Source organism: Leptidea sinapis, chromosome 5 (genome assembly GCF_905404315.1).
Source record: "Leptidea sinapis chromosome 5, ilLepSina1.1, whole genome shotgun sequence".
Taxonomy (NCBI): Eukaryota; Metazoa; Arthropoda; class Insecta; order Lepidoptera; family Pieridae; genus Leptidea; species Leptidea sinapis.
Window position 1 is genome coordinate 15,761,385 of NC_066269.1, and position 15,754 is coordinate 15,777,138.

The 15,754-nt window shown below is 34.8% G+C and overlaps 1 pseudogene; it reads left to right on the forward strand.

Moving 5' to 3' along the window:
* The first annotated feature begins 1,697 nt into the window (after positions 1–1,697).
* LOC126964738 (uncharacterized) lies at positions 1,698–14,358 on the forward strand (annotated as a pseudogene).
* The last annotated feature ends 1,396 nt before the right edge of the window (positions 14,359–15,754 follow it).

Below are 15,754 nucleotides of genomic sequence, written 5' to 3' on the forward strand. Positions count from 1 at the left end.
TTAAAGTAAGGATAGAAAGGTTATTGAAAACGGCAGTAGGACGTCTAACGTTTCCCGCGTTTAGTTGCAAGCCTGCATGATATGCAGAAAACTTCAGAAATATCATTGTATTGACAGTGTTGTCAGCGATATAGTAAACATTTTGCATATTCTTGCTTTATTTTCAGTTATAACTTTATACCAAATTTATTTGTAAGGCCCAAGATGTTAAGTCTCATTTGCCCAGTAATTTCACTAGCCACGGCGCCCTTCAGACCGAAACACAATAATGCTTACACATTACTGCTTCACGGCAGAAAAAGGAGCCCATAATCTAGCCGGCATCGTGTACAAAGGAGCCTCCCACTGGTATTATGTACGGTATATAATAGGAGGTAAGTACAACTGTGTCTGATATAATATACGCGAGTAGCATACGACCTAGATGCAGAATTTACAAGAGTTGCATTTTAAAATTTTAACTTACGAATATGAAAACATTTTATTTCGTGATTTATGTAACGTTTAAACTTTAAATAAGTAAGCTTCTCCAAGTATCCATTGTCGTGGTGATTTAAATAACTTTTATTTAAATGAAATTAAGGTAAAAGACGAGCAGGATGTTTAGTTGATGGTATTTCATACGCCCTGCCCATTACCGTGCAGTGCCGCTCAGGATTCTTGAAAAACACAAATATTCTGAGCGGAATTACAATTGCGCTTGTCACGTTGAGGTAGAAGATAATTAAATCTCATTTGCCCATTAATTTCACTAGGTATGGTGCCCGTCCGACCGAAACACAGTAATGGTTACACATTACTGCTTCACGGCAGAAATAGGCGCCGTATTAGCTTATCGTAGTAAAAAAAATAATTTTTTGTTTTTTTTTTTTTATACGAGATTTTTTTTCTAAAAACGTGACTAATTTTTAAATTAGACATTATATGACATAAGATAAGATAAAGTTTTGCAGTTTTTAATCATTGAATACGTTTGATTACAGGATGGTACAGTACAAATATTTATAATATTATGCTATTCAGATTTATGGTAGCCAGTACCAGACATTTTCTTCCGGAACGCTGTCTGGGACTTATGGTGTTGCTCAAGATGGATTTAACGCTGCTAATAAATTGCTTAAAGAAAACCGGCTGACCTTAAACAGTAGGGATATAGCCCATTTGTTTAAGGAACACTTTAAAGTGTGTTCACCCTTGGGTTCTTCTAAGGAAGCGCTGAATACTGAGTCCGTCATGTCCGGTGAGCTGTTTAATGTGTCGGCCAAACAAATAGCTAATATAATTGCCAAAATGTCACGTGGCAAATCGCCAGGTCATGATGGGCTCAGTATAGAGCATATGAAGAACGCAAGAGTCCATTTACCCAATGTACTTGCCACATTATTTAATCTCTGTCTTAATCATTCGTACCTACCTGCTGCACTCATGAGGACTATTGTTGTACCAATAGTTAAAAACAAAACGGGTGAAAACAGATTAGTGCAACTATAGGCCCATTTCTCTGGCGACTGTATATACACTGTCCAATACTATACTGATAGGTGGACGCCTGTGTATGCCTGCTTCCTTGATTTATCAAAAGCATTTGATCTTGTTTCGTATGATCTTTTATGGAAAAAACTCGATAAGACTGGCGTGCATATTCAGGTGCAGCGTCTCTTTCAGTACTGGTACGCTAACCAGACCAATAATGTAAGATGGGCTGGCAGCCTCTCGAATACAGGCTGGAGTGCGGGGTGAGGCAGCGGGGGTTGAGCTCACCCATGCTCTTCAATCTGTATGTCAACGAGCTCATAGTTGGGCTCAGCAGCGAGCGTGTCGGCTGCTCGGTTGATGGTGTTTGTATAAACAACATTAGCTACGCGGATGACATGGTGCTGCTGGGTCCAAGTGTAGGCTCTATAAGAAGGCTGTTAGCTATCTGTGAAAGGTATGCGATGCAACATGGGCTCAAATATAATTGCCAAAAAAGCAACTATTTGGTCTTCAGAGTCCCTGGTAAGAATATATGTAATATTCCGCCAATAAAGCTGAATGGTGTTGAGCTTAAGAAAGTTCAACATTTTAAGTACCTTACCAATACGTCACCGAAGACCTCGAAGACCAAATGGATATTGTGAGGGAACGCAGGGCACTGGCGGCGAGGAGTAATATGCTGGCTCGTAGGTTTGCTCGATGTAGCAATGAGGTAACGATAACGCTTTTCAAAGCATATTGTCAAACCTTCTATACGAGCAGCCTGTGGGTCAGATATACTCAAAGAACGCTTAGTGCCTTTCGCGTTTAGTACAACAATGGTTTCAGGTTGATGTTGGGGCTGCCCAGCTTTTGCAGTGCTTCGGCAATGTTCGCGGATGCGAGAGTGGACGGCTTCCATGCCATCCAACGCAAAAGAACCGCGTCATTGCTGAGGAGGTTGCGGGGTAGCTTTAACATCATTCTGCAAACCATTGCTAGTCATTATGATGCGCCAATTATAAAGGCATTCATGTGCCTGTTTAGTTATAATTATACTAACATAATTTAGGACATTTTACTAACAATTATTATGGTTATTTTTTTTATTTTTGTGATTATGACATATCTTAAATTTTAAACTGTAATTTTATCTGTAATTTAATTAATATCAAATTAAACTCAACAGTATTATGTAATTTAATTTAAGTTAAGATTGTATGTATATCTATGGGTAATGCCTGAAAATAAATGATTTATTATTATTATTAAACGTAGCCAAAACTAAAATGATCCATTTGTCTATGCGGTTGTCTATACTATAAAGACGAAGACTCCTTACAAATCACTATTTCACAAAATGATGGTCAAAGCTGAGCTGGTATTCACCGCTGCATTGAGAAAGTAATATCCATCAAATATTTGGGGGTTGTTCTTGACCAAAACTTGACTTTCAAGCCCCATCTAGAATACTTGTCAGGCCGAGTACGTAAGCTTATTTATATTTTCCGGCGATTACGTCGCTCTGCCGATCCTAACATCATGAAAATGGTATATTATGCCAAACTATTTTAAATTATTGCATTACGACGTGTACATAGGGCTGTCTTGAAGGTTTGTTGTTTTAAGCCTCGCCTGTATCCCAGAACAAAACTTTATGAATACTGCCAAGTTCTGACAGTCAGGCAACTCTTCATATTGGCTATTGTTATCAAACAGCACCCTTTAACAGAGTTTAGGCCAGAGTCTACTCGCCGCAATCATCTTGTGGCAGTATCTACGGAGGTAAGGACATCATTTAGCCGCAGATTATTTCTGTTTCTGGGACCGTATCTTTATAATAAGCTACACAAGGTATTATGTTTGTATGGTCTAAACACGTACAAATGTCGATCATCTCATGTGCCTATTAATTTCACTAGCTTCGGCGCCCTTGAGACCGAAATACAGTAATGCTTACACATTACTGCTTCACGGCAGAAATAGGCACCGTTGTATTTCCTACCCATAATCTAGCTGTTTGTCCCCTTTTTAAGCGACTTCAAAAAAGGAGGAGGTTCTCAATTCGTCGGTATTTTTTTTTAATGTTTGTTACCTCGAAACTTTCGACTGCGTGAACCGATTTTGATAATTTTTATTTGAAAGCTGGTGCTTCCCAAGTGGTCCCCTTGTAAATTGGTCTAGATTTGACAATGGAATCCATGAGAAAACCATAAAAGTCTTAAAGTGGATGATAATTTTACGAATAACTCAATATCGCGCCAACCGATTTCGATGATTCTTAGTCGGTGTCATCCAAGATAGATTTGTTACTACATACATAGTTATAGGTGAGATGTGTTTAAGTCGCGAGGAGGCGAGAGGCGAGAGCCGGTTGCAGCAGAAGGACAACGATTCCAAAAATAACAATAATCGTAACTAGAATAAGATTAATTATTTACATTGTATAAAAATACGCAATTATTTTTATACTTTTTAGTGCACATTATATCTATTGTTTTGGAATAGTGTTTTTGAAGGCGGTTGTTTTTTTGTTAATTTTTTTTTCATTGAAATGGCTATATTATAAACACCAAAATAACTACCAAGATATATATATCTTATTTATATTCACATACTTACGTTCATTATATTATTATTGAGACTTGGCCTTGAATTTATTTATTGTGAGTACTCTCATATAATCCTACTAATATCTTCCGTTTCTTGGCGTGCGTCAGTTCAGAATGGGATGTCGCTATGCCAACTTAATGGCTGACAGGCTTGCCCTGCATGTTTCAGTATGACAACTCTCTCTGTTATCCCTACATAAACATTATATTGAGATAAAACCTTTAGTTACGAATTCAACGGGCAACTACTATTATAATAATATACATAGAGAAACTTTGTTAATAGTTCCATGTGTTAATATTGATTATACAGCTTATTCAAGCGCTGTGCTTGACTTCCAGTTCATTGGGTAATCTGTGAGCTCTTAAATACGTGTAATTAGTTTTAGTTTAGTTAAAATTAAGAAAAAACGTAAAAAAGGCATGTTACTATCATTTGAAAGCAATATAATTGCAATTTGCATAGAATACACATGGAATATATCGTAAAGCTTTAAATGTTAATAGTTTTAGTACATTTAAAAATGTTATAGAAAATTTATTGAATCAGATTATTTGAGAACCATTAATGCATGTTCTTACTTCATGTTCATAACATTAAAATGAATTTATTGTGTTGTGTTGTTAAGTTACTTTTGAAGATGACATTAATAAATAAATAAAATAAAAAGCCTTTATTGTTGTGCTAATTTTACACAATACTTATGAAATAAAGTGAAATGTGCCTTTTAATAAATATCGGCAAACGGTCGTTAATTTGGTTGAGCTCACGAATTTCCACAAAATAAATTTATTGAATAAAATATATTGTTTTACCTTACTTATTATTAGATGATTACTTTTTATAAAGTAAGGTAAGGATTACGTTAAGTAAAGTTAAGTTAAGGATTACACGTGCAGTCTGTGGGTTGACTGTACCCAAAAATCTATTTATGATCTCCGTGTCCAATATAATAACATCTTCAGGATAATGTTGGGACTACCTCGGTATTGTAGCGCGTCCGGTATGTTTGTGGAGAACCGTGTCGATGGTTTCTCCGCAATCATACGGAAAAGAATCGCCTCCGTCAAAAATAGGTTGGAGAGGAGTCCCAATATTTTTTTGAAGGTGATAACCGACAGACAGGACAGCGCATTCAAAGCGCACTGGATGTCTGCTTTAGTTTGTAAGTTTATTAATTATATCAACTAATATAGAATAAGTTTGTAACTAACATAATATATGTAATTTATAATTGTAGTTTCTAACATAGGTGAAGACAGTCTTAACTTAAAGTCTTCACTAACATTTATATATGGACCTATTGTTGTCTAAAGTAAATAAATAAATAATAATAATAATTAGCCGAAAATTGATATGATGAGATACAATAATTATTATTTGGTATGTTATATAAGAACTCATCTGTATAAAGTAAACTGTGGCTTTTCTGACGTTCACACAATTTATTCTGTACATAATTAAATATTATAAAGATTAAATTATATCTCTGACGAGCAACAATATAAAGTGTAAAACAAATCATATTCATCATGACAACTGACGTTCATAATTGAAATGTAATTAATGTATTTCAACTACGAACTAATTATCATTCAAATGATTTATTAATGTTGTGTTGCACTTCGATATACCAATTAACGTCTCACACAGTCTGTACTGTAATCAAATGATGTAATAATCTTTAAAACATATATACTACATGTATATTACTGTTATATCAAGATTCATATTTTTTGTGATATGTAGGAAAAAAAATGTTAATAAGATCGTTACCAAACTTGTCATAACATATTTCTGTATCTAGAGATTTTCTGAAAATTTTATGAAAATTACCTAAGACTATTCAAAAAATTTACAAGGCGGCTATATCTGTTTTTATTATTTGTATTAGCGTCAATAATAAGTACCGATATGTTCTTACACACTTCTCACACTGTATTAAATCTTATCTGATGTGTAAAGTGATGCATAAACGAACTGTTCGAGTGGGCTGCCTGATAGAAAACGAAAAAGTAAGGCGTTTCCATGATGAAAAGGCCTTACAGAGGCTCAGCAAAGATGTTAATTTAACGATAGTAGGAACTATTACGAAGTCAACTATAATATTATTATAAATAATAATATTGACACACTTGTACACAAATTATCTTACCCCAAAGTAGGCGAAGCCTGTACTATGGTTACAAGACAACGATATATTTTATACAATATACTTACTTAAACATACATAAATACATATAAACAGCTATGACTGGGACAACATCCAACCATATTCATCATATAAATGTTTGCACTTACCTGGATTTGAATCCGGGACCTCTAGCTTAGTAGGCAGGGTCACTAACCACTGGGCTATATGGGTTGTCAAACTATAAGACAAACATAACAGCGTATGTAACATTTTCAGTGTCCTTTTTGAGATCTCTGAGTCTCTCTCTCGCGATGATCTCTATGATTTAATAAGGATGAATTCGCGTGAATTGAAGATATTTTCGAATAAAAAAATTTGTCGCTTTAATAATTGAACAACATTAAACTGTGTTTGATTGAATGTTTGATAGATAATCAAATTTGTGGTGACGGCTTTATAGTATCAGGTCGGTCACTAAATAGATAAGCGAATGAGTGAATTAGGAAATTAACATATTTTATTGTGAACAAACACTGGCCTAACATTTAAACCAATTAATGTTTAAAACGAATAATTAGTAATATTTGGAATACAATTTAGTGATAATTAATAATAAATAGGGAATATTTGATTAATAATTATTGTTTGTAGCATGCATATTCAAATTATTGAGATGACTAAACATGAAACATTGATAAAATTTGGACAGATTTTTTGTGGGTAGTATTTATATTTCATATTTCATATTTTGTATGCATAAATTATATTATTTATAAAAGACTATTAAACATTTATACGTATAGTTTAATAAATCCTTAACAACTAGTCAAAAAATTATTTTTATAAAAAAAAATATGGTATCGTAACACAGGTTTTTAAAATATCTTTAAAGGTACCCTACGTCTTAAACACCTAATGAAGATATTAGTTTTCATTAGATTACTATTTTTTTTACATCTTTTACCGTTTCAAATGATAGTCATTCAAACCGTTCAAAATGATTGATGAATTAATTTCACTTGATTTTATATCTGGATTTCATAACTCAAAAACATTTTAACAAAAAACAACCGACTTCAAAAACACGATTCAATAGATATAATAAACTAAAAAGTATAAAAATAATTGCGTATTCTTAGACAATCTAATTAATTAATCTAATACTGGTTACGATTATTGTTGTTTTTCGACTATGACAGCTACTTGACCATAACGACATTACGGATGACTCAAATATCCAGATGGCATATAAGTTTCGGCCGAGTATTGTTTATTTGCTGGGGACCTTGGGGGTATTTATAGATGCCAAATAAATATACATGAATACTTGAAGTACGATATTAGTAAAAGAATATGAGTAAATACAAACTTAAAAAAAAACAAATGGGACGCTCATTTGCACAGAAAGCCGGCTAGATTATGGGTACCACAACGGCGCCTATTTCTGCCGTGTAACAATAATGAGTAAGCATTACTGTGTTTCGGTCTGAAGGGCGCCGTAGCTAGTGAAATTACTGGGAAAATGAGACATAATATCTACATCTTATGTCTCAAGGTGACGAGCGCAATTGAAGTGCCGCTCAGAATTTTTGGGTTTTTCAAGAATTCTGAGCGGCACTGCATTGTAATGCGAAGGGTGTATTAATAACCATCAACTGAATGTCCTGCTCGTCTAGTCCTTTATTTTAAAACGAAACTGTGATAATTGTGATTAGTTATCCATCACAATCAACAGTTTTGATATTTTATTTGATTGAAACAGACGTAGAATGCGAAAGAGGAATGTGCTTGCAATGCTACTTACACTACGTCCCCCCTCAGAGAGCTATTTTATTATGAAGCAGTGGAAGTGCTTTGACAGTGAGACATTATAACTTTATTTATTAACACGGCTTTACTCAAGGCTTATCGGTGTGGGTCGGTACCGGTTACTTCTTTACTAGTTTCAGACCATTCGGAGGTCCGTCTCATACGATTATGATTACGATACGACTCTTAAGGCCTCTCTCCACTATCGGCAATGATGATTACTTGTATAATCGTCTGTCCTCGGCAAGTTGATCATCGTGTAACCATCCACACGATCGTCCGTGATCATTTATTGAGCGATAGTCCTTCAATATAGACGTGTATTTTATAGCTGCAGCTACTATTCATTTCATTTCAGTATATAATACCAGTAGGCTCCATTGCTGGATGCCGGCTAGATTATGTTTTTTTTTTATGAAAATACGGGACGAGAGGACGGTTAGCTGATGGTAATTGATGCGCCCTGCTCATTACAATGCAGTGCCGCTCAGGATTCTTGAAAAACCCCAAAAATTCTGAGCAGCACTACAACTGCGCTCATCACCTTGAGACATAAGATGTTAAGTCTCATTTGCCCAGTAATTTCACTAGCTATGGCGCCCTTCAGACCGAAACACAGTAATGCTTACACATTACTGCTTCACGGCAGAAATAGGCGCCGTTATGGTACTCATAATCTAGCCGGCATCCTGTGCAAAGGAGCCTCCCACTGGTGAAGGTGAAGGGTACCACAACGGCGCCTTTTTCTGCCGTAAAGCAGTAATGTATAAACATTACTGTGTTCAGTCTGAAGGGCGTCGTAGCTAGTGAAATTACTGGGCAAACGAGACCTAACATCTTATATCTCAAGGAGACGAGTGCGATTGGGGTGCCGATTAGAATATTTTGGATTTTCCAGAATCCTGAGCGGTGTTATATTGTAATGGGCAGGGCGTATCAATTAACATCAGAATGTCCTGCTCGTCTCATTACCTTATGTCATAAAAAAATACAATAATTTTGTCAATGTAGTTCAACGAAAAGATAAAGCTAAAATTTCAAAATGTAAAATTACTTAGGCCACAATTTCACTTAAGCTTTTTTGTATGTAATGTGGGATTTGCTTTCAGAATGCAAAATGCAATTTAAAACCACACGTCGAGTAGATTAATTATGCCTGCACGAACAATGGCTTGGGAACGAGCTCCGAAAGGCGTTGGAACAGGACTTTTACACACAATAGTACTGAATGTCAGACAACTAAAGAATTGTTTTTGATTTCGTCTATCCCACACTTTTACTTAAAACAACGCCTACGAGGCTTCATTATAATACTCTATAATAACTGACTGTAAAAATCGATGTACTCGAATATACCATCGATAGTAATTTACTGTCAATCGCAGTGTAGTAGGGGTAACCTATTGTACCTAGGATAGTTTTTTAGAAATCTATTTTGTTTTATTTGACAAACTGCTCTCAAACGATTTTTGCATAATTTGAAAGGTCAGGTAGTTGAGTATTCACCAATTAAATAAATTTCATACTTCAAGTGTTTTAATAATTAAAACGAAAAAAGGGATTTATGGCCAAGGTACAACATACCCTATGTACCTAGGCCAGTACTATAGTGTATCCAGGAATTTGGGGTAATTTATGTTAAATATTTGTATTCTTAACTAAAACCGTTTAATTCGTTTAAAGAGCGTATTATTTCATAAAAAATACTCATAAATTCTGAACAAAATCAAAATGATATTCATAGTTTCTTTTCTCTAATGAGACAAAACTTTCATATTTTATTAGGAATATTATGAAAATTTATTGAATTACGCGTTACTTTGCGGAAATCCATAATTATATAAATGATTTAAGTTTTCATCTCATCGTTAGTTGACGTTTTCAGTACATCAATAGTCGGTATTGCTGATTACTAAAATCGGCAAAATATTATAAATCATAATAAAAAATAAAATAAAATAAAAGCGTCAAAGGAAGAGCATTGCTCGTCTTTTTGACACGCGAAGTACATACACTCGCGGCATCTATTTGGATCCATGTCTGTGTCTTTTACACTGTGATTTTACATGTAAATGGGGGCACACTAAAAGTTTTGCACTTCTAGCTAATCGGAACTATTTGAATTTAGAATGTTACATTTTTCGAAACGTTGCAACCTTCTTAGTAATAAAAAAAATTGGCGGGAAATCATTTGTCAATTGTTTTTTAACACACATCAAAGTTCTACGTACGCAACGAAAATGGAATTAAATCGAAAAGAGTTTATAGCGATGATTTTTATGATTTAAAGAGTTGTCTATCTCCGCAAGATTGTGCCGCTCCTCTTTAAAATGCTTTTGGGACAGAAGCACCATGCTTGAGCACCGCGAAGCGATAGTTTGCTTAGTTTGAGAGAGGTCGGGTTTCTCTACATGACGAATTTCGTGAAGGGCGGCCTTCAACTGGGCGGCCACCAACGAAAATAATATGGCTACTGTTAAGCGGCTAATTGAAGAAAACCCGCGGATTACCTAAATTCGGCCAAATCCAGAAAAATTAACACGAAGAATTGAAAGTTCAGGAAGTTTGTTGTCGTTGGATCCCTCATGAACTGACAGCGGAGCAGAAGCTGGCTCGCGTGGAATGGAACTCACAGATGCTAATGAAGTACGACCACGGATATTCTAATGCTGTTTATGACATTGTCACAGGATACGAAACGTGAATTTATTGTTTTGAACCCAAAAAATAAACAGCAATCTTGTGAATGGGTGTTTGAAAATGAGAGCAGGCCGATAAAAGTGAGGCAGGCGAGAAATTCCACTTGAAAATCAAAAGAGTGTTAATGCCGAGTAGTATTATACCATTTGTTTACCCAGGGTTTTAAAAAAAATTCGCAAAAGACGACCTAAAAGCCGCGTTCTCCTACATCATGACAACGCTTCTTCACACACGGCCAACAAAACTAAGTCATTTTAAGCTTCCGAAAAAGTATAACTCGTCACCCATACTGCACACAGCCCGGACCTTGCATCATGTGATTTCTGTATTTTCCCCAAAATCAAAAATTTGTTGAGAGGTTTCACTTTTATCAATTCTGAAGAGGCAGTGATAGCGTTCAATGAACATGTAAAAAACATGCCATAAGATCTGTGTCCTCCTGTTTTAAAAAATGGTTCGATCGCATGAAAAAACGTTTAAAATGTAAAGGCGAGTATTTTGAAAAGCAATAACCATAATATTTTAGTTATAACATGTTGTTTTTTCTAAGTTAATCAAGAATTTTAGTGTGACCTACGTAATGCATAGAATTTGCTCTACAAAAAAGTAATCCATAAACTGTAGAGTTATCTAAATAATTGAGAAGTAGTTGTTGACTGTAAGAAGTAGTTGGACTATCTTTTAGATACTATCTTCTTCAAGACACTCCATATTTTCTACCAATAACTTTTTCATTAACTTTAACATAAGAAGATATAAAAATAAAATTTGAAAACAAAATTTTATGAACGAAGTGGGACTCGAACCCACCACCTCTAGGGTTCCGTGCGAGTTCTCTTTCAACTGAGCCAACTGTTCAAATGACATATAGTCATAAAATCATGTATGGTTTGTTCAACTCTCAAGGTGTGGCTTCATCTACAGGATTTACTTTACAGTTGATAACCTGCTATAAATAAAATATAACGATAAATGTTATAAAATTTCCTACACCAGTATTCACTTAAGAAATAATTAAATAGATAATATAAACAAACACCGGATCAAACCAATTTTTATGCGTCCTCATATTTTATGGACTTTTAATGGAAAATTCGTGTTCTTGTCATCCGTGTTGTTGTGATGTTATTCTTCATCCACATTGTGCAGCAATATATTTTAATTCATAAGAAGAGGGGAAAAGATATTGATTGCTTATTCTGCTAATACTTTGCTTAGTTAAAAAAAAAATATTGTTTTGGTCTCTGAGGACAGATACTAAAAATCTTGTCATAAATTTTTAAAACTTCGTTTTAAATCATTATTATTGAAACCGTTACATCCCCCAAGATCCTTTTTGGATTAAAATTAATGTATATAAAAAGATACAAATAAGTTTTACAAAATCAACTAAAAAACAAATTTTCAGACAAAAGTAAACACATATCATTAACTAGCTACCAGTGACAAAAGAAGAAAAAAATTTTTTCAGGTTACTGTAACGGACTATGTTAGATACATAAGCAATTTTATGTGAAAAAATATTAACATAAATTTAAAAAACACATCCTACTAATATTATAAATGCGAAAGTTTGTGAGTGTTTGTGTGTGTCTGTTACCTCTTCACGCAAAAACTACTGAATGGATTTTAATGAAACTTTACACATCAGAATAACACATAAGCTACAATTTATAAAGATATAATGTGTAATATCCAGAATATAATCATAAGTGTCTAGAAGTAGGAAAAATATGCGAGCTATTCATGTTTGGTCCACGAAGCCCGCAAGAGTTACAAAAATACGTATAAGATATATTGACTAAAAAAATATTACAACACACCTATTATAAAAACGAGGGTAAAAAGATTAATAATTTTATTCTAGAATTAAATCATAAGTCATCATTTGATTACATTGTGATATAAAAATATTGTTAAAAACACACTCGAGGCATTCGAGTCGTACGGTATATCCGGTGCAGCACCTTACAAACTAATTTGTTATACAGTATAGTTATGTTCTTCCCACGAGCTGAACATTTTACGAACATAATATGGTAAATTCAGTAATTTGAAAGAAATATTTATAGTTACGATTCAGAACAGCTTAGATTAAGCCTATTTGAATAAAGTTTATTTGGCTTTAACTATTACCAATAGAAAGCCACATTTTTATGATTGTCAATATTAACCCGAAAGATGAAAAGACTTTTTTGTGATAGTCTGATTTAAAAAATAAGTCTGAGAAAAAACGGTCGAACACTACAAATACTTTAAATGGCGAAACAACGTTTGCCGGGTCAGCTTGTATACTATATTTACTTTTATGAATAGTTTAATGATAGATAGAGCAATGCAGTATAAACTTTTTCATCATTCATCATACACAGGTACATAAAAAACACGAAACAAGTACTAAATAACAAAACTTTGTAGTTCTAAAAATTTTAATACAGACTTCTACAGCTTGCAGATTCACATTATAGTATCTAATTAACTGATGGCATTCTGTTAATAACACGAAGTTAATACGTTTCGGTGCCATTCTCGTGTATTTTGGGTAAATAAATGAATGTTAATTACGATATCAAAACTACAAACAATATATAAAAGTTTCATTAATACCTTCAGTATCTTAGCACTGAAGAATTTCTTCCAGGGATCAATAATGCAAGAAGGTGATATGTTGAAGTTATGTGACTGTATTCCTTATGAAAAGAGTTGTATAAGTCAAAATTATTTTCACTATGTCCTTATTATATCGAGAATAATAATTTCTAGTACTTTTACTAAGTAGTAGGCAAAATAATTTAAATCAGTACAATATATAATAAAACTAACTTAATTTTCTCTTAATTTCCGGACGACCGAGCCCTGCTCGGATTTTTAAGAATATACAAGACTCGAACAAAAAAAACCGGACATCTGGATTCGAACCAGGGTCTTCTGCTTTCCGGATACTGAGCTATAGTCTTGTATATAGTGGCGAAATTTACTTTATTTAGCACTTTCTCATTAAAACACGGATAAAACTACATTTTTGAAAGTTAAAACCTAAATAGGTCGATTTCTCGCCCCCGAAATTACTTAAGTTTCATTAAAGTCGTTGGAGCCTTTATAAGATATTCGCTTAGACTGGACTTAAATTAAAATTATAGTAAAATTTGTATTCAGATGAGTTCAAACCATTTCGCAACAGAGATATTCAAATTTCTGTAAAAACATGCTATAGTACACATGCTTTAGCGAAGACGTTGCTTAAAAAACTTTTCCCCAATTCCCAAAACAAATGTCGTCCATAGAGCTGTTAAGCCAGATTGGTGACTTATTTTTGTTGCGACGAAATGTACCTTCAAAACAAATCACTTCTGCGCGTAGTGGCGACATCTCTATTTATCAACCTTGCCATTTTAATATGCCTTGAATTTTTTTAATAAAAATGGAGAAACTGATTAGTATATTTGCTATATCCTACCAGGTAGGATTTCAGGCATTCAGATCGGGAAAAAATATTTAAACAGAAATAATTGGTTCTGTATATCATTTGGTTAATCGATAAAACTTGCAGATTTTGCCTTGAGGCTAACAAAACGATGAAGAGGATGGAAGTCATGCTTATCATAAGAGATGAAGAGGTCATCTCCTCTGCGATTGCGGGCCACTAATGCATAAACGTAACACCATCCTTGGTGATTAAAATAGTCGCGTCAAGAAGATACTACGATTCGTACATGTGGCAGGGTTTAACGACGAGCTATAAGTATGAGTGGCGAACACAAGTTTAATTTGCAGTGTTACTAGGACTCACCGGGACTAGACAAATAGGTACCCTCTTGAAATAATAATAATATCATTTGGTTAATTTTATACTGGTACATATTTAAGATATATAAGGTCTTCGTAACGTTCGAATCAAATTTATAATATCTTTATGGGATACGTGGGCAACATAGTATGCGGGTCACCTATTGACATGCACTAAATAAATTGTCGGGGACCCAGTGCTCTCTGAACAGCTGGATCACTTGGCGTTGCGTAGAGACGTCGCTTCATTGTGTGTCTTCTACCGCATTTATCACGGGGAGTGTTCCGAAGAGCTGTTTAACCTGATTCCTGCCGCCGAATTACACCTTCGCACGACACGCCACAAGTTAGGATATCATCCACACCATCTGGATGTGTGGCGGTCCTCCACAGTGCGGTTTTCAAGGAGCTTTCTTCCACGTACTACAAAGCTGTGGAATGAGCTTCCTTGTGCGGTGTTTCCGGGACGATATGACATGGGTACCTTAAAAAAAAGCGTACACCTTCCTTAAAGGCCGGCAACGCTCCTGTGATTCCTCTGGTGTTGCAAGAGATTGTGGGCGGCAGTGATCACTTAACGACAGGTGACCCGTACGCTCGTTTGTCCTCCTATTCCATAAAAAATAAAAAATAAAATAAACAACTGAACTTACAATCGCCTATTAAAAGGTCGTCAAAAAATGTCCGAGCGGCGTTGTGTATATAAGTTTACATTAACTTATACAGTAATTATTAATGACGGGTACTCGCGATATACATTTTAGTGATTTGACGGCGAGTCGCGAAGTCGCGCTACGACCCCGATCTACATCATCATCGGCAACAAATCAATAAAATATATATTGTGAGTACCCGCCATAATAATTACAATATTATACAGATAACATTAAAATATGTCGCAAATATGTTGCTCTTATTAAGTATACATACATCTTTGTGCCGTTTGGTGTCGAGACACTTGGCTCGTGGGGCGCAGAATCGCGGGAAATTTACAAAGCACTATCTTCCCGCCTCAATAAAGCTACTGGAAATCCAAGCGCTGGCAGCTATTTCGGTCAACGGATCAGCCTAGCTATCCAACGCGGAAATGCTGCCAGTATTCTTGGTACGCTTCCACGTATAATATACAAGACTCGAACAAAAAAAACCGGACATCTGGATTCGAACCAGGGTCTTCTGCTTTCCGGATACTGAGCTATAGTCTTGTATATAGTGGCGAAATTTACTTTATTTAGCACTTTCTCATTAAAACACGGA